Genomic DNA, 21,148 nt, shown 5'->3' with positions numbered 1-21,148 from the left:
TAAGTGATTAAAAACATTGGCAAATATCTAAAATTAAGTTTTAAAATCCTGAAGAAATCAGATGAAGGAGCTGAAATGAAGATCAAGCTGCTGCGAAGCGACAAACTCTTATTCCACCACCCCTGAGACGTAGAACGAGGCACTGAGCCGGCCACAGACTTTTGTTAGCAGCTGACCCAGTAGCACACACAGTCTACAGCGTGAACAGCGCACACCTGTCCAACTAAACAACGAGTGCTGCTGCACAGCGACTCTCATTCAGCTGCTAACGTAAGCACAAAGCAAACACCCACAGCAGTAAGCAGTAACTGCCAGCGGGACAGGTAGCTGATTCGGGTTGTGAGACTGAAAGGTACGTTGGTTACTGTTATTTTGCCTGTGATTAAGCGACTGTAGAGATGTTAAAATGTTTTTATAAGCCTGAAAGAGCTAAGACAGCAAACTTGATGCTCACACAGTGGACGAATGAAGCAACACTTGTGCCACATGCTCTGACTTTGGTAGTAACCAAGTATTAATGTAGTATGGGAGGGGTTATGTTATGGATGGCTCCAGTGATCATTGAGCATGCTTTAAGGCCCACCCAAAAAACCCTGGACACAGAAACAGTGTAAAAAAAAACATTTTTGATGTGAAGAAATCCTATGATTAATCGTGTATTTTAGGGACATTAAATTGTGGTGTGACAGGCAGTCAATCAACCCACAACCATTATATTATGTTTCAATATGTAATGCTACTTTCATCAACTTGAACATATACTTATATTTTTCTGTTTTTGTTTTTTTACTACGTTTTTTTTTAATCATGGTTTGTTTTGATCTGGCTAATGATTTGATTTGTGGTATCTGTCTTGTCTTAGTCCTGTCTAGGTTTTGTATTGCTCTTTATTTCACTTGCTACTGACACATTTATTTAAACATTACTGGATTGACCAATTATTACTGTCTTTTTTTTTTTTTTAACTTTTCTTTTAACTGTCCTATTTGGGAAAAAAAAAGATTTTGGGGAAAAAAGAAGAAAGAAATCACATTTTAACATCCACCATAATGTCATTTTTTTTTTTAATCTACTCTTCAAATGCCCTTGTTAAAGCATTATCTTTATGTACTGCAGGTGTCATGATTCAATTTTTGATTTTAATGTCAGGATCTAACAAACTCATGTTTATGGTATATTAGCTTTTTTCTGATTCTTAATCAGTATTGGATTTGCTGTCTTACACTGTTTTTGCAGTTTAACAGTCGCTTCTAGTGAAAACCTCAAAGGTAAACCACTGTCTTTAACCTTTACTGAAAGTATTGCTGTACCTAAAACAAAGTGAGGGCAGCACAGAAACATGTAAATAAGAATAAAATAATGAGTGGCAATATTAAACAAAGTTTAAAATAGAGCGAGCCAAAAGGGAGAAAAGGAAGAGGTTTAGACTTTTTTAAAGCATTTTATAATGGACTTCCCGACAACATCCTGAAAATGCTAGGATGGACACACAAAGAGCGTTTTTTAAAAATCAGGCAGCTTCCTGTGGACGTTCTACTACTCTTCTCACCTCTACTATCTGCCGCCAGCCATCCACCAGCCCTCAGCTCAATCTCTCACAGCCTCTGCTGCTCCGGCCCTTGGGAGGACTCATGCAGACCAGTTGATTAAAAATCACTTAGTGGAGAACACAAACAAAGCTGTCAGCCTTTGGCTTGCCCTTGGGATTGGAGTGGGGGGGGGGGGGCAGTGGAGGGGGATCATGAATAAGAAGAGATGAAGGGGAAGAAGAGACACTTAGCGGGTTCAGTTAGATTTGAAAAGTTGACAAATGCCTCAAGCTTGGATCATAGAAAAGCTCATATTATTGCTAAATTAACTTATAATATACATTTCCAAATCGTTAGTTGTTTACATCTTTAGCCTAATGTTGGAAATCCAGTCATCTTTTCTTCTTTATGTGCTCGACTGATTGAAATCATGCAGTCAAAAGTAAGGGTGATTGGAGTGATGGATGAGTTTATTTAGTATTTACTTTCAAATCAAATGATCCAGGTTTATTTCCCTACTCATGCCAGGAATATTGATTTTTTGTTTTAATTACAACTGCCTAAAGCTCTTTAAAAAACCACTCTATTTGCTGTGTTTAAGCCCACTGAATGTTTATTTTAACCTTGTTTGAGGTTCACCAGTAAAGTAAACATTTTATCCGCTCAGGCTACACTATTGTGGTAATGTAACTGCAAAGGTGTGTCCATGCAAGCGCCGACCTTGAGCGTTGGCTTTCCACTGAAATATAGATAGATGTACATTTAGATGTGGGCCGGTTTGCTCATCCTAGCCTTGAAATGTTTTTTTTCCTGCTTCAGCTTAACCATCAGTTAAGTTTTCAAGTTACAAATAAGTGGTAGTCACATAATCTACTACTTCACAGAAAAGGGGCAATCCTTACAAGGGCTGCAGCTAACAAAATGATTATTTTCTTGATTCATTAAGCTCAGTCCACAAAGTGTTTGCAAATAGAGAAAAGTGTGAAGAATATAATTGCTTAAAAAAATGACTTGAGAGACTGATCATTTATCAAAGTAGTTGCTGATTACTTTTCTGTCCATCAACTATTGACTATTCACCTGATTGTTTCAGTTCTAATCCTCATGTTATTTACATGCACTGTATAAAATAATCAACGTAGCTACTGTGTCACCCACTGGTTTGTGGACTCCTGTTTCGAAGCCTCGAGTCCGGCAATGAAACAATCATTGATCCCAATTCAAAATGTATTTTGCTGTTATTGATACAGTAACTGTTGTGTATTGCTACATTATATTATTTGGGTTAGGTTTTATTATTATGTGAATGTGAATAAACTACAGTAATGTGTGTTACACAGTCACAGCTGCGCCACAAAGCTTTCATTGTTTTTCAGTTCACTTGTATTTAAAGTAAAAGGACATCCATTGTTCTGAGGTTAATGTTCAATAACATGCACAATCTTCTAAAGGCAAAAGAGTAATCATGTTAAATAATAATTAAATATTTGTGATTTCAATATCCATCAAAATAATCCGGATTATTATTTTTGCCATTATCGAGCAGCCCTGTTACAGCGACCAAAATCGCTCTTTGTACTAAACTGTAAACATGTTTATTTCTGCTGTAAAGTTGTGTTTTTTATCATGGTGGTCTATGGGGATTAACCCTGTCTGGGAGACAGCCTCAAGTGGCCATTAGACACATATGCATTGGCTTCAGCCGTGGAGGTCATCTTTTGGTTATTCACTTCAAACAGGACTACCCATTAGACTGGCATTGTGCCACTAAATATAAAGACAGACAGCCAGCTGAAACAATGAGTCGATTAATCAATTGCTGGAGTGGCAGATTGTTGTCAGCTTCTTTGATAACCAATTAATTGTTTCTGACATTTTTTAAGCAAAAGTGTCATTTTTGAGGTTTTTCCAGTGGTTAGGATTTGTAGCTTTCCTTTGCCTTATTGATGGTAAACTTTAGGGAGCTATTTTTATTTATTCATTGATTCTCACTCACTACTAATAATCGGCCCTGAAACACCAATATCGGTGGACCCCGAATCAAAATAACCGCTACATAAAACAAACAAATCATACATATGCCAATGCCAACATTTACCCTGGTGATTTGGGTTGTTTCTAAACAACCCCATGAATCAATTAATCAAGATTTTTTTTTTCTTAAGATATTTTTTAGGGCATTTTTGCCTTTAATTGATAGGTGAAAGGGGGAGAGAGAGGGGGCGACATGCAGTAAAGGGCTGAGGCTAGAATTGAACCCACGGCAGCTGCGGCAAGGACACAGCCTCCATACATGGGGCGCCTGCTCTAACCGCTGAGCCACCAGGCGCCCCACTTTTTTTTTGTTCAAATAGATTGAGTGCGACACATAAGTGTAACATCAAGTTATCGGAGCTTAACAGCCATTACTGTGTGAGTCAGTCAAAGGTTCACTGCGGCAGAACCGCAGGAGGCAGAAACAGATCAGTTAGTAACTAGATGTGTCAACACATGATGACAGTTACTGGTCTGATCATACTGTGACATCCATGATGGTTGTAATCAGTGAGCACACACACTCACACACGGGCATGTGTTGTGCATACACATTCACAACAGACACACACACACACACACACACACACACACACACACACACACAGCTGCCACTGACAAGGGTAGGGCATCACAGCCCCAACGGTCTACTGTCCTTCACCACCAGATGGTAGTTCCCAGTGGTTCTCATGACACACACACACACGCGCACACACACACACACACACACACACACACACACACACACACACACACAGAGGGAACGGGCTCTGTGATATGACATGCCCATTTGTTGTGTGCAAGTCCTCAGTAATAGTCATATTGTGCCCCTAATAATTGGATTTAAGGACTCCATACTTCTATGTCCCTTAACTGGTGCAACAAACAAGCTTTTAATCACAAACTGGTCACAAACCTTCACCTCCACAGTCCGCACTTTGCTGACTTTACCAAAAGAATTTGCGCAGGATTGATTTGTATTATACTCCAGTGAGGACAGAATACCTAACTCCAACCAGCGTAAACATCCTCAGTACATTGAAGCAAGGTGAGAAGTGTCCCTGGGGAGGAAAGTTGAAAGAAAAATTGAGAGTACATGGTAGAAAGAGAAGTACAGATGGACAATGAAAGAGAGATAACAGGTATATAAAGAGTGAAAAAGAAGAAAACAATGAATATGGAAGTCTCCCAGGCGGCAGGACCAAAGTCACCCCCTCGGTTTCCCCGCTGGGGCCTTTAAGGGTCAACTGAGAACTAAGAGGCACGTTGGTGTCCAGTACATTGCCTGTGCAGACAACTGGAGAAATGATGGAGGAGACACAACCTTGTTTGGTGTATTATACATACATTCTCACACACACACACACACACACACACACACACACACACACACACACACACACACACACACAGAGAGGTTGTACTCTCTCCCACGTCGACCCTCGTCTCCGCTGTAGTGACTCTCCTATTTTATTTTTGCTGACCTGTATGCGCAGGAGTTGACAGAGGTGAGCACACAATCTCCCAACGCCCAAATACGGAGAATTGGATCACCCCTGTGCTGACCTCGTCGCAGCAACGCTTCGCCTATCTGCACCCCGTGCTGTTGAGGGGACCGTTTAGGGCAGACAGTGACCCCTGAGTGGCCCCCAGGTCCGTGGCTCCTCTGCCTCGGCTGCCGGGCAACATGACAACCTATACAAGGCCCTGTCAGACACATGATTGACACATCCCCGCCCATCTCAACTAACATTCACACCCGCCCCAGCAAATTACCCCAAAACCCAGACAGACGACCATATCTTGGCTCCCTATTTGCTCTCTTGTCCTCTTCCATATGTTGCAGCCACATACACTCTATTCTGCTTGACACAATAGTAGGGCTGCACAATTATGGCAAAAATGATAATCTTGATTATCATTATTATTTTTTTGTACTTTTACATTTAAATGTACAAAACACTTCTTAATTGCATTTTGTGCTACATTCCTGCTAATGTACTAATTTTTATACTAATTGAAATAACGTTAATGAAAATGTTTGTTGGTCTTTCACATTTATGTATCTGCCATGTAGCCATGTTTGCCATGTAGCTTGAAGTTTTATTGTTAATGACAACCTAGTTGCTTTTGGTTATCTTGTATGTCATTTCCAATAGAAAAGGCATGTTTTTTTATACCGTCATAAATACAGGCACTCCTCTTTCAATTAAACTCATTGTATGTAGTGCACAGCATGCACCACCAGAGCTCAATCTCTGGTCTCTACTGGCAGAACAGGCAGCTGAGCTGGAAGACACAGCGACACCCAGTGATGGAGGGACAAGTTACAAGACTGTTAACAGCTAGCGTTCAGCATGTGGAATACCTGCATGTTTTGTTTTGGGTTTTTTTTTACAAATAACTCGGTGAATTAAAGATTTATTTCAACCAAACCAGAGATGGTGATGTTGGAGCAGTGGTCTTACTAATTAGATTACTAGCAAGAGTAACCGAGATGGTTTGGGTGGATTTTATTTTGTTTTTGTTGAGTTTGAATGAAATGTTTCTTACAATGAGTTGACGAGGCAATAAAGCCTCATCAGTCTTACACGACCATGAAAAAGATGAATTCAAAAGGTGTACAGTTGTATTTCTCTGTTTAAAGAGGAAAATAGCTGAGAATATTACTTTTCTAAGGATGTTGTTGGTTTCTATTGTGTAGTTATGAGTCCGAAAAGCTGAACGTAAGAAGTGCACTTGATGTCAGGGGGAGTTAGCGCTGCACACTTACACCGTCATACACTGTACAACACGGTGAAATTTCAGGGAGGTATCAAGGTCTGAAATATTGCATACCGCCCAAGCCTAGCTGATGATTTTTTCATTTTGCTGTCTGCAGTTGGAAAATTCAGTAAAGTTTTTTATAAGCTGCAGCTGCAGGGTGCACACATTTCCGCAAGACAGCTCTTTAAAAGTGGAGGTTGGTTGTTAGAAGGGGGAATGCGTTTGATTTGATATGCAACAGTGTTTTCTATGAGCTGAGCACACATTTTAAACATCAATATTATAGCCGATCATGTTCATTGAATCTTGAGAAGCCAAAATCAGGATCGAGATTAATATTTGAATAATTTTACCACTCTACACAATAGATTAATTGTGTCAAACGATGTAAACCTGCTGCAGGTAAATATGAAATGAGTTTTATTTTCTTCTGACTGCCTCAAGGTAGTGCGAGCTGCACCAAGGCCACAAGACTGGCTCAGTTTAAATGGAAGAACGGGTGACGTGGTGACTAAACCAGAACAAATGCGCCGCATGTTATTTAGTCACTTTAAGTTTTTTTTCCATTCCTATTGTGATTGATTTCGTCGCTGCTGCAGGGCAGTCTGATCACGCGCTGCTTTCCATAAACCACAATGTCTCCCATGCCTTCACCGTACCTGCGGTGCAGATTGGCGCACACACACAAACAAAATCACACATACAGAAAACCCACATCAACACAAAGAAAGAAAAAGAGCTACAGTACTCCCTACATCAACAGTGGCCTAGATAAACACAATACACACAAAAGAGTCACCCCATGAAAATAACCCTCCATCTAAGCATCACTGCACTTATCTACTCATAAACATAGGGATAAATCAATTCAGTGAGAAACACATATTTTTTTCTCTCATTTGAAATTACAGCTGCGGGGACCAAAGCTAGCATGATAGCATAGGTCAAATTCACTAACCCCTTCTCTCCATGGCAACAGTCTACCTCTTACAAAAAAAAAAGGCTCAGTTTGGTTTGTTGAAGTCATTGTGAGTCGTTTTTCCATGACCTGCGAATGTGTGTGTCATGAGTGAGTTGGTGTGTCTCTGCATGTGTTTCCCAAGGACACAAGAATGCGTAGATGTACATGTATATGTTCACACAAAGGTATATCTGTCTATCTATGTTTGAGAGTGCGTGCGTGTGTGTGTGTGTGTGTGTGTGTGTGTGATGACAACCCTGTTATCACAGCGTTTATATTAGCATTGCAGCGTCTCACCGCTTTGTTTTACTTTGACCTGTATAATCAGTGTCACATTAGCAACACAACAAATCAAACGCTGTGAGTTTCCCCCCTGCAACCCCTCACACACACACACACACACACACACACACACACACACACACACACACACACACACACACACACACACACACACACACACACACACACACACACACACCGCATGTCCTCCTTCATGCTCCCAGCTGGCCACCATACTGTGTCAAACAGATGCTAATTAATATGATAACTAATACCTATTACACAACATGCAAAGCTCCAAAACCACTAATTTAATTTCAAAAGCAGAGAGATGAAATGAATTAAGAAAAACTAGACTGACTAGATTGAAGTGTACTTGAAGATTTATTACAAAAAAAGCTCAGTTTTGAAAAAATATTCATTTATTAAATCCAGTTGAAAATCAAACAAAACCACAAGGTGGTCACTATTATCAAATTTAAATAGTCTATGAAAATAAAGGTGTCTTCTCTAATTGCTGTACTTGTGCTATTTAGGAAAGACAGTGTTATATGCAGTACTTCAACTGAAATGGTTAGTCGATCAACAGTAAAATAATTGCTTCGGCCTCTAAACCATACAAATTTTCTGCTTTTCTTCATCCAGTGTGACGGCAAACTGAGTATTTTTAGATGCTAGAGTGCAATGTTAACGATGTCACATTGGAATTTCTCCCTAATTTTTGACATTCAACACACAATTGATTGATTGATCAAAAAAATATCCTGCAGATTATGTAATATTGGAGATAATAGCTCATTGCAGCCTGATGATATACTGAAAATTTAAATCTTCTGGAAGCAAAAGTAATTTTGTTAACTTATGTGTAAAAAAGAAAATAAATTTTGGCCTACAACATATACTGTTTTGTCATTTTGCCCAGTTTCATCTGAAACCAAGGTCTGAAAAAAGGTACTCTAGACATCATCTTTTGTTTTTTTTTTGACAATAACAAAATTCAAAAAGGAAGGTTCCAATTAACCAAGATTGTTAAACAAATAAACACAGTTTTGGATGCTTTTACCAGTGACTGTTAAAATTACAGTAAAAAGATTAAGTACAACTGCAGAGTGGACAATTAAAACTAAAAATACAGATTAGCTTTATGATCAGCAGCGCTGCAGACTCTTCTTCTCCTCTCCTGATGTACGAGGAGGAAAGTCAGCATCCGCTCAGCTCCTTCTACTGTAAACCCTCCAGTGTTGAAAAAAAAGGAGAAGAAAGGAGAAGAGAGGAAGGAAGAAATTGAGAAGAGGGGAGAAAAACAGAGGAAGGAAGGAAGAGAGGACAGACGGAGACAGATGGGTGAAAAGACAAGTGCGGATAGACAGACGGGAAGAGGGAACTGAAAAGGAGGAGAGGAGATGGAGGGATAGATGGAGCGAGGAGAAGGAGGCGTACTGTAGGAGATCCAGCTGACATTAGCGGGTGAGTTTATGAGATGTGATGATTAGCCAAATCCTGCTAATCAATGACACATTCACATGGGTTCCTGCTCTGTTGCTAAACACTAATTGGTCTATTCTGCGGCAAATAGGGAGATGCTGTTTCCCACTTCACTGTGAGCAATGCGAGCTGACACGGGGGCACATGTGGGCACACACACGCACGCACACACGTGTCAAACGTTACTTGCATGCACATACTGTACATCTGTAGCAGATTCTGGTACATAAAAGGTCAAATTGAGACTGATTCAATTTGAGAGTGGATGAGGAGTAGAGGATCCTGCTCGACTCGCTCTAACAATAAGGAGAGAATGGGATCCTAGAGCGGGCCAGTTGAACCAGCAGAGGGGGGCGGGGAGGGCTGGAGACGGAGCCCTAAATTCAATTTCACTTTGTTGAGTATTTAGATAATGTCTCCTAATGTAATGCCGGGGCCGTGAGTGGATCCACAGTATAGCTGCGGCAGTCGTTAATCACAATGCAGCAGCAGCGCCACCACTGTCCAAGGATAAACACTGCACGACTGAGCTGCAGGCTGAGACCATGCACCTTAGGGACAAGGACTGTACCTGGGGCTGTGTTGGAAGCATAAGCGTCTAAATATTATGTTTGTTTTATATCTTATTAATTGCTCAGCTTGTTTTCCCTGTTTTTGCTGTACGTTAAAGTGTAGTACACTGACATGTTTTGCTGATTCTGATTATTTTACAAAAATAAGCTTCATAAAACTTACTGTTGTGCAGTTAATCACAGATTATTTTAAATCCATTTGCTGGATTGATTAGTGGTTCTGCAATTTAAAAGTATTTTATTGTTGATTAATCTGTTGAATATTACTTCAATTAATCTATTAGTTGTTTGATGTATAAAATGTCAGAAAAGGTTAAAAAAAATTCAGTCAGTGTATCTTTAAACCCAAGAAGAAACCAGAAAATATTCACACTTAAGCTGGACTCAGAGAAATTATAGATTTTTTAAAATGACTTATATTCAATCACCTCACGAGTTGCTGATTTATCTAATAGTTGAAAACTGATCTGTTAATGTAACTTTTGATTGCCAATAAATATTACCGACTCATTTTATTTCCCAAAAAAACATACATATGTATCATTATGTACATTAATTAGTCAAAAAATAATTTTGACAATTACTTTATCAATTTGGTCATTTTTCATGAAAAAAATGCCAATGTTTATGTCATTCAAGACTCTCTGTACTGTTTTTTCTGTTCTATATTGTTGTAAAATTAGTATTTTGGGGGTTTGAATTGTTATTCGGATAAAACAAGCAATTTGAAGATGTCACCTTGAGCTTTTGGTAAACAGAACAATTATTCTAATGATATTTTACAGATTAAACAGTGATCATTTGTACCTTTATATATATATACACATATTTTATACTGGATACTGCTTTTATTTTGCACTTATATGGGTTAGCTTGTGCAATAAATATTCAATTGTGCATTATTCCATCCTTTACATTTTTTAGTACTCACCACTGAGGATGAAACATTTGCAATTTTGTTATGCTTGCATAATGACAATAAAGTTCTTGAATCTTGAATAATAACAATAATAATAAAAACTCAAGAGTAATAAAAAGTGAAAATACTCATTAAGTCCTATTATTTGCAGTATTTCCATTAATGAATTGCTATAGAGCCCCTCACCTTGGAGGATGGTATTGTCATAATATTTTCACATACACATCTCTCAATCTCTCAATCTCTCTCTCTCTCTCTCTCTCTCACACTCACACACACACACACACACAGCACATCTACACCCACAACTCGATGAGTGCGGTCAATGCGGGGTGTATTCCTCTCTCAGTGAGTGCCGGTGGTTAACAGTGCTTTGCGTTGAAGAGGAGGACAAGAGGAGGGTTCACTCAAACACATGACTGTTACTACCTAAATATTAGTGCAGGGACTCTCCCTCTCTCTGTGAGTGTGCCTCAGTATGTGATGCATCTGTGTGTGTGTGTGTGTGTGTGTGTGTGTGTGTGTGTGTGTGTGTGTGGATGTAATTATGTGCCGAGGAGAGGCTGTTTGGGGTAAATAGAGTTGCAATTATTCTTTTAACCTGTTAGATTGTCAGCCCCACTAACACACAGGGCCAGGAGGAGACAGAAAACAGACAGACAGACAGACAGATAAGTACTGCATTTAGAGACAAACAGTGGCACACATTTAACTCAAAACTAAATGCTTAAATTTCACTACAACGATGTATTAGCAGAAATGTGTTTTTCAGTCAGAATGAATGTGTTTTAATGATTATATGTCTGCAAAGGAGACACAAACACATACAATTTTTTTGTTTTATTTACAAAGACAATAACTGTATAGAACCGTTGACCCTGAACACATTAAACTAAAAAATGACTAATTGATTTATGTAAAGATATATTTTGTTGTTGTTGCATTTCAAAAACCTAACACGTGCACGTGGAGTGTTTAAAGAAGGTGCTAATATTACTGCTATAAGTGATTTGATTGCTGTGTGCTGAGACATGATATCATTGAATTGATTTAATTTGCGATACACTCGCTGTTGACAGCTGTTTGACTGAGCTGAAGTGTAATGCTCCATCAGCAGCAAATGGAGTAACCCATTCAACACCAACACTGCTGCATTAGAGACAGGAGGTATTTTTTTTTTTTTATCTTTCTAAATGGTCTCATAGCAAAGCTAAAGACTGGCTTTTGAATTATTTTCACATCTCCTGCAAAGTATTCAGGTGGGAGGAGAAGTGTTTTTTAATTTTTTTTCCACTAAATAAATCAAATGTTTTAAAATGTACAATGACTAAAGAAAATATGCACTATCGGCTATTCATTTTCATAATCTCAAATACATTTTAAAGAAATATCACCGCATTTTACCCTCACACTCTCTCCTGCTATATTTTGCACATACGCACACACATACACACACCGTAGGCTAATAATGTTATCAGCACGGATCACCAACTCAGCAGATCTCAACCGCATGTCACCTACGATAACTCAACGCACACACACACGCACAGATGCAGAGTTCGGTGGCCCCTGTCAATAGGACGTTAAGGGTTTTGGCACTAATGACCAGTGTAGAGATAAGAGAGGAGAGGTTAATGTGTTGCTGTGGGTGATCAAGATAAGACCGATCCCTTTAAGCCTGCGGACAATGAGACAGTGAGAAAGGGAGAGAGGATACAAAAAAACAGAGGTGGAAAAAAATATACGGGAATACACAAAAAGCCTCAACATATTTCTGTAAAACTCGCTGCCACATGTAAACTACTGTTTATCATATTTGATGTATTATGCAGATGTAGTCCATCAAGGCTAAACGCATAAATATGCACACGGCAGAGCACAGAACACGAACAACTCAATAGCAACCACCAACCAATCCTGCTTTTGCACTGAATGGGTTATCAGCTGAAAAGACAAACCAAATATACGACCCTGTCTCGCATTCAAAAAGGAGGCTTTATTTGGAAGCTTTCTTTGTTCAGGTCAGTAACAACATCAACAGTATGTGTGTTTATCCGTGATTTGATTGCTTGTATTTTTGGGTGGGACTCAGCAGAGGCCCCACAATACAGTATCTTCACGATCTTTACCTCACGATACAATATTATTGCAACTTTAAATGTGTCATGGTATGTTGAGTATTATGATTACATATATTGTGATATATTACCATTTCAGCAAATTTTGTCCAAAAAAGGAAAAAACTTTGTTGGCATCTGTTTTAAGATAAAATTTTCAGTCTGTTCTTCTAACTTCAATAATTTTTACTGTAGCAAAATGTATTAGTGGACTGTGAAAGCAATTGATTTTGGAAGAAGGCAAATAATAACTTAAGAGGAAATAACACAAAAAAGAGTACCAGTACTCGAAATTAGCAAACAAAACAGGAAAAAAAATTTTTAAAAAGACAGAAAATTACCTGACAAAGGTGATTCAAAAGTATAAAAATTCTCTAAAATAATGTTAAATATATAATGATAATAAAAAATATAGTTTTTCTGAAATTTTCCCAAGCATTTTTTAAAAATATTTCCTAAATCTACAAATTTCTTGTAGTATAGGGGATATTTCTTGCCAAGTTGCTCGTTTGCTTTTTTCCCCCATGTTTTCAAAAGAAAATCGAACCAATTAGCTCAAAGATTTGAATGCTTGGTGTCTAAAGCAGCATAAAAAAGTGATGTCAATCCAGGTTTCAGAGAGCTAATTTGTATGTGTAATATTAATAATTTATGTAATAAAGAAATTATACTTGGCAACTGTACATCAATACGTTATTGCCATGCAGAGGTATTACGATACTGTGCTGTATTCATTTTTCCCCCAGCCCTTGCAGATACAATTTATTGTGATTGCTATTTCAAACTTAAAAGACAGACAGAAGGTAAATGCATGCAAAAATGTATCTTTAAATATATACACACACAAACACATCTTCCTCTCTGTGAGTGAAAGCAACATAAAATGGCTGCCCCCCCCCCCCACCACCACCACCACCCCATCCCCCCATCTGTGTGGCCGGCTGGGTCGGCTGACATTTGGACACTTGTCAATCATCTCTTTCAATAGCCAAGCGGCAGGAAAAATGGAGTCGGGGGGTCAGCAACTCAGTGTATCGCCATGGCAACAACTGCACTGAAGTTCATAGCCTGCTGGGACTGTAGTTCTAAGTGTGTGCATGCGTGTGCGTGCGTGAATGTCCATTTTTGTTTCTGCTCCAAACTGTGTGTGCCAGTGTGTGTGTGTGTCCAATTGTTCTCCATCAGCCAGAGGCAAATACTCCTCCCATTTTAGCTCTTCCACCTCTCACCTTGCAACCTCACATGCAGCTTTAGCCTTTTCTCCCCCCTTCCCTCTCTCTTTTTTTTTTTTAAACTCCCTCCTCTAACCAGCGGGTCAAGGAACAAGGCCCTGCAGGAAGTACAGCATCCAAAAAAGGAGTACTTAACCTTTCGCCACCTTGGCCTCTCCCTCTCTCTCCCCTTTGCTCTCCTCTTCCTTGCCGGTTTGGTGTGTGTATGTGTGTGTGTTTCATTGTGATCCTCCATTTGCACCCGCTCCACATCTAATTGTTTTCTCATCTTCAACAGTTGTGCTTTCATCTGTTTTCACCAGCACTGTGTTTTGAACTTTGTTGTTAAGTGGGTGAAAGTGTGCATGTGTTATCCACATGTGCGAGCGGCCCTGTGTTCAGCCACAGCACAAGAAAACAGGATGATTGAGCACACAAACACAGCCACAACAAACTATGTGGAGCGTGCACCGCTGGTGGTCTGTTTATGGGATGAATACGAAGGATAATTTGTGTTCTCAGTCAGGGAAAATAGCTCAGATTGAGCCTCGGAGGACAATCCACTGACCCGTTTACCGAACACTTATCGCAGAGAGGTTCACCGGCACTATTCATCCTCCTGGGGCTCCAGCAGACACACACAAGCAGGCAACTAGTCCCTCCTATCTACCCAGACTATAATGACAGCACGATGTGCAGTGACAGCAGCCACACAGAAATGAATTTAATACAATGCTCCAAATGGCATGAAAACCTGTAGCTCTGGGAATAAATACCACTCATGAAAATGTTGCCATACACATTTATACAGCAGTTTGTTGCAGATTTTAGATGATAGTTAAGTTCGAGGGATAGACGCCAAACTTCTGTTGCATTAGATATGAATTGTTTCATTTTGGCATGACAAAAATGCTTTTTGGAAAAACAAAGCACAGGCCGATTGAGAGTAAAAAATCAAAAGTACACAGGTTGCTTGATGTATGTTAATTTTATCCTTCCTCTTACTGTAACTAGTGACTTTTATGAGTAAAATCTGCTGCTAATAGCTGTTTGATGTGGATTAACATGCTCCATTACCCCAATGTACCAACACTGCCAGAGTCATTACAGCACACACATACACACAGAAATACACACTCCATGACACAGACACCAACACTGCCTCCATCCAAATCTCCCCCTGACAACGCGTGCAACACACACACACTTCTTCGTCCAACATTCTCCCTCTTCCCGGTCCCATCAATGGACAAGGCCTGACTGGAATGGCGTAATTCTGGGGGATAATTCATGGATAATTTTGGGATAATCTCCAGCAAACCATTCGGAGAGCTGCCACCCAGTTTGCCCGCAGCCTGATTACCAGGCTCCGAATGCCAGCCACTTGTAGTGACCAGCACCGCCAGCAACCACTTTGCTGCATGCAAATAAACAAAACAAACAAGGACCTCCAGCAGGGAGACATCCAGCTCCGCTCGCAGAGATACTCACTAAATACTGCTGCAGGTTAGTGAAAAGACACGCACATACACACACACACAATAGAGGCAAACAAATCACCAACACCAATGTGAAGACATCTTGGTGTATGCAAAAGCATGCATGTGGAGAGTGTACACACACCAAGCCCCATCCATGCCCCCAACACACACACATTCAGACAGCTGAGGGGATTTTCATTATGTGTGATTGCCATCTCGTGGCAGAAGTAACTATATGATTAAGAGTAAATGCATAACCTTTACTGTGACATGCAATTACATATTCACTTTTACAGACTTAGCCAAGGCCAAAATATGAAGGCAATCTTTTTGTTTCTGTCTTTCAAGGACTTCAGACTAATCTGCCTGCTGAAGTTAAGCCGGTGAAAGTATCATGGAAAAATATTAAAAACATTGCAAAAGCCTGAAATGAAACCATCAGCACTAATTTACTGTTGCATGATACCGTAATGTTAAAGGTATAAGATGCAGGACTTGTCAGTTGTTTGTAAACAGCACTGCCAATGAAAGTGAAAGCAAACAGCTATGCTTATTTATTTTATTTGCATTTTTTGGAGGCTGTGTCTGAGATTTTGATATTTTCTCTCAGACACACACTGCTGAAAGTCTGGCACCTGGTTGCTACCTTTTAACAAAGTCCTGAACTCACGTGAGCACTGTGCCCAAGAACATCAAGAACTAGGGAAGCAAATTGTAAGCACTTTCCTTGATCGATTTTGGTCAAATTAACAATAGATTAATAAATATTTGAAAACAAACATAAAAACTTTGCTTATTTCAGACAATACCAAATGTGTTTTCTTCAATCATAGCTCACAGCAACATATTGCATATACTTTGACAGCATTGCTTAGCCTATTGACTGAAATTCACTTTCTCGATTAAATTCTCAGCGACCCATTAATCAATCGTTGATTGTCATCACACAGAAAAATAAAAGGAAAAATTAAAATACATGCAGAGGGCAGACTCTTCTAAAGGGTCCTAAGTGATGATTGTGAGGGATTACTCTTGTCTGAAAACCCTGCATTGTAAACACTTGAATTTAAACATTTTGCATTAACACCATGTGCACAAACATGCAAGTAAACAGAGAGAATATCAGCACATACGTTCAGCCCTATGCTGAATTTGGTGTCATGTTGGAAATGCAGGAGGTGCCGCAGTCTGCTTCATATGTTGATAAATACTGACATCTAGTGGCTCTAAATAGGAACTCACAGTGTCAGGTGCAACAGGATCACACACGTTTGGATCTAAGTAAATACCACCACCTCTTGGCCAATATACTCAAGTAACAGCAACTAAATTTTCATAAGAATTTGGGCTTAATAACCATTTCCTGATGTTTCTTATCTGATCAGTGTGAAACTTAAATTTATTATAAGATTAATTTAATCTTCCCATTTATAAATCATGAGCTTGAAAAGAAGCGATGTCTGGTGAATTCTTAACAGGATACAAAAGTGATAAGTTAGTCCTCTTGTAATGGCAGTTATTTTCTGCCAAACTTAATTTTCTATATTCACTAATGCACTTGCAGTGAGGCAGAAGGCTTCAAACACACAAACACAGAGAGAGTTCAGTGCAATATAAATATATATGCACAGGTATTTAAATATGTAAAAACACAACTGCAGTGTTTAAAAATGTTCGCTATTATTATATAAAACCTGCCATTCTCAGTTATCTGCTTCTGAGTAACTCGTTACCGCTGAGAAGTTGCACATAGTGTTGACATAATAACTTCTTGTTTCATGAGAAAGAACTGGTGTGGACCACAACTACACTCAAACAGAAACACAAACTCAGTTCAAGTCCACCAAATAAAGTGCTGTTTCAAGTTTACTCACCATGAGTTAAGACATCTATCTTTTAGGCAGTAAAATCAAATCAGACGTGTTTACAATTTCAGTTTGGCAATCAACATCCTCTCTCCACTGTCACAAAACTCTGTCCAGGATATACTGTCAAAAATTAGAGAAAAAAAATGATAAAAATCTGAAGTCAAAGTTGCAGCACAGAGGAAGTGTTTTCCCAAAGCATCCAGAGGAATGAGTGTCTCCAGTCCAACAGTTTGTAATTACTCCCGAATAAAAGGGTAAAAAGGCTGTACCATGAGCTGTAACAACTGCTCAGAGCACACACAGGAAGCAGGGTCCCCCTAAGTCAGTCCATCACTCCACAGAGCACTTAAGTCCAGCACTTTTGTTGGTCCCGCTGTTTGAGAACGACAGAGAAACACTTCTTTAAGAGTATGTAGACTCTGCTGAGCATCATCTCACAGCTTTGACTTGCACAATTGCGGATGATAACACTGAGAGATAATTGAGAAAGAGACTGGTGCGTCAAAGTGGCATGAAAGCTCACCTGTTTTTCTCAGCCACCCATCGTGTCTCCGGGGCGGTGAAAGCCCTCCTGTCAGTTTTAAACCACCGCAGACACGCTGGTCTCCTCTCTCTCATTTTCCCCCCTCGCCTGTTAGACGTTGACTGCTCTGCTCTGCTCCATCTCTGCACTTGACCAATCCACTCCATCAGCTCCACCGCTCTCAACTCCACACAGATTTGCACTGTGCAACCTATTCCATTTTTATGATACTCTCACTCACTTGCCTTCTCCCCCCACCGCTGCCAAACCAGTCACCTGTAGGCTTAGAAGTACTCAGAGCCATTTCCCAATCTCCCGCCCTCCTCGCCTCGTCCTTATCTTGTCTATCTCCGTCATTTTCACCCCAAACTCCCACTCAGTCTTCACTCCTACCCACTTTTAGTCCTTTCACTTCCTCTAATAAGTCCTCTGCTTCTACCCAACCATTACCAATTTTCTCTGACCCAGTATTTGCTATTAGCCCATAGTCTTCCTCCTCCCCTTCCTCTTATCCCTCCACTCTCCATCCCTGTCTCTGCCTATCCTCCTTATATATCCTCAGCCTTCGCTTTGCCTTCTCCCCATCTCCAGCAGCATGAATATATTATTATCTACACAATGGGGCCCTGCTTATTGTTTATGAATTACCAGCCTTGCGGCCAAACAAAGCCTATTTTCATAAGAAACCTCCATTTCATTTCAGCTCCAATTAGATTGGGGGCTAAAGAATAGGAGTCCTCAGGCCTCAGCCCCTAAGGATGGCAGGTCCATTCAGCTTCATTCAATGGGGCCTTATTGCTTTCCCATACAAAAGAGCACGTGGACGGGCTTTCAGACTGAAACACCAACCAAAAATGACTGGGAGACAGTACTGTACAATAACAAATCTTTAAAGAAAGGACACTGAGTGCTTATCCTCCCATCCATCAATTCATCCCTCACTCTTCGCTTTCTTCTTCTCCTCTGTTCGTATATTGTAAGACCTGGACATTAATGACAGACAGTTGAAAGAGAAAGGGAGTGAAAGAAAGAGAAGAAGAAAGAGGCAGAGCAGCTCAGTTTTTCACAATACATGTCAAGTCTAAATGATCACTGGCTGCTGAATAGACAGATGGAAGGGAAAAGAAGTGAGTCGTGTGTATGTATGTGTGTGTGTACAGCTGATTGATTCTCTGCTTTGAAAAGAGAGAGAAAAGAGTGAACGAAAGAGAGAGGAAGACCTTGATGCTTTTTCTGAGCTCCACAATAGTCGGGGAGTCTGAGGCGCATTGTGGAGCACCCACAGTGACAAGCTGTCACTCCATCCCGGTAGGAAGAAAGAGGCAGAGAGAGTGAAGAGGGGCTGGGGCAGGTCAGAACCCTGATAATACACGTCTGCTCCTTCAATGCACAAGTTTCTCACCCACCAAACACTTGACAGGAAGAAGAAGGCTCTTTAAGGTGAAGTGCGTAAAATTTTCGGGGATTTGGTGGCGTTTAGCATTAAATTGTCAACTGCGACCAGATAAAACTTCTACTGGCTAGACTTCCTTTGTTTATCAGAAATCGAATTACACACAGAGGTCTCTTACTCTCCAAAACAAACAAAGCAAGCGATTAAAACAGCTATAAACACTGAAAAAGGGGTTTCACGTAACAAATCAGTGCATCTCCGTGAGCCGAATTATCCGTTGAGGTCTCTTCTTTCCTTTCCAGAACAGACAGATCCGCTGACTTTAACTAATCAAAAACCAAAATAAAGCAGTTTCAGTTGAAAATCCACGTATTTCCAATGCACTTTGGCATGTCACTAGGCTGCTAGTCCAACACTAATGCTAATGCTAATGTGAAGTCCCCTTTTTACTACGATAACTTAAGATCCAGGCATTTAGGTTTTCACTAAAAGCAGAGCTATCCACAAAGGTCTCTTCCTCTCTAAAACAGACTTACCTGGTGGTTTTAAACACTAAAAACACTGAATAAGGAACTTTAACATTACAAAAAGTATAATTCTGAATCTGCTTGTTGCAGTTGGGCTTCTTACTATAGTGGCCAATACGAAAAACCAGTGGTTCTGGAAAACTGTAGAAAAATAACAAGTGCAACATGCTGATCTTCATAAAATAGGGACTCGCTTCCTTTGTAGATGTAAACAGCTCATTCTAAGGTAAGGAGAACAAAGCTGTTCTTATTTTCAGATGATTGCACACATGTGTGGGAATATCTACATGAATGTGTGTGTTTTGTTGCATACGTATATGTGGGGGTGGGAGGGTCAGGCTGTCTGTATTTTTCTTGATTTTCTTTGATGTTTTTCATTTCTTTTAATCTCTGTTAGGCACTTTGTGTTACTCTTTGTATGAAAAGTGCCATACAAATCTTTATTTGTATGGCACTTTTCATACAAAGAGTAACACAAAGTGCCTCACAGAGATTAAAAACAATAACAGAAATCACAATTGATTGATTGACTAAAGAAAACATAATTATAACATTATATTCAATTTCTGCCAATATATTCCCCTAAATCTTACACACTGGACCTTTAAGTTTGTCCTGGTAAAGCAGGAGTAGAAAAAAAAAAGAAAAGTTGGAGCCTGAGTGTTACAGCAATGCACAGTTATGTACTTCCACCTGAAAAGAAGGTAACACCAGCTAAGAGGTCCACGTAAACTTTCTAGCAGCAAGGCAGTGGCTGTTTTCATGCTCTGATTCATCAGTGAGGGACTGAGTGGCAGCCGGCCAGACAAACACTGTGAGAGAGTCACACCAACAAGGTCAGAGCACGACAGCGCTGGCCTGGCTTTATCTGCAGAGATCTGCCTCACAGGATGAATGTGAATTGTGCCTTTGTTCCCATGAAGTCATATTCACCGTGAAACAAAAGGCAACCGTTTTCATTACTAATGAGTGGACAAGGTGAGAGTCACAGTGAAAAGGTTGACATCTGTGCTTATTCATCCCACAGCAGCAGAATGGGATCATCTCCCCCAACAAAGCTCGTCGCGATTATCAGGGTACACAAAAGATTTCAATAGGCTGGTCGATTCAAAAAGAGGTGGCATGCACACAAACACACGTACAATGAGCGATTGTTTTTGGTGAGGTCAGCTACAAGATGCAATCAATATCATTGCCATATGAACCGATTTTCTGCACTTTTTCATTTACTACAAAATGCCAACAAGTGTCATTTTCACATAGGTCTGACCTCGTCACTCCCTGCAAGCTGCCAGATTGGGGAGTACATTTCAGAATATGCCATGGCAATCTCAGGACCCTGTGACTGACATACCTAAATGAAATAGAGCCACTTTTTGTGCTACTGAATATGTCTACTATATTTTGAACACTTTTTATTCCGATTCAGAAAACTTTGTCTATCCCAAATGTGCAATTCTGTTTAACAACCTCCCAAGTT

The 21,148-nt window shown here is 39.9% G+C and overlaps 1 long non-coding RNA gene across 1 annotated transcript in view; it reads right to left on the bottom strand.

Moving 5' to 3' along the window:
• LOC121949384 overlaps positions 1-21,148 on the bottom strand; it is an 89,565-nt gene that overhangs the window by 67,466 nt on the left and 951 nt on the right. The window lies entirely within an intron of this gene.

Source organism: Plectropomus leopardus, chromosome 10 (assembly GCF_008729295.1).
Source record: "Plectropomus leopardus isolate mb chromosome 10, YSFRI_Pleo_2.0, whole genome shotgun sequence".
NCBI lineage: Eukaryota > Metazoa > Chordata > Actinopteri > Perciformes > Serranidae > Plectropomus > Plectropomus leopardus.
Note: the sequence above shows the minus strand (reverse complement) of the source record. Positions and strands in the feature narration are given on the sequence as shown.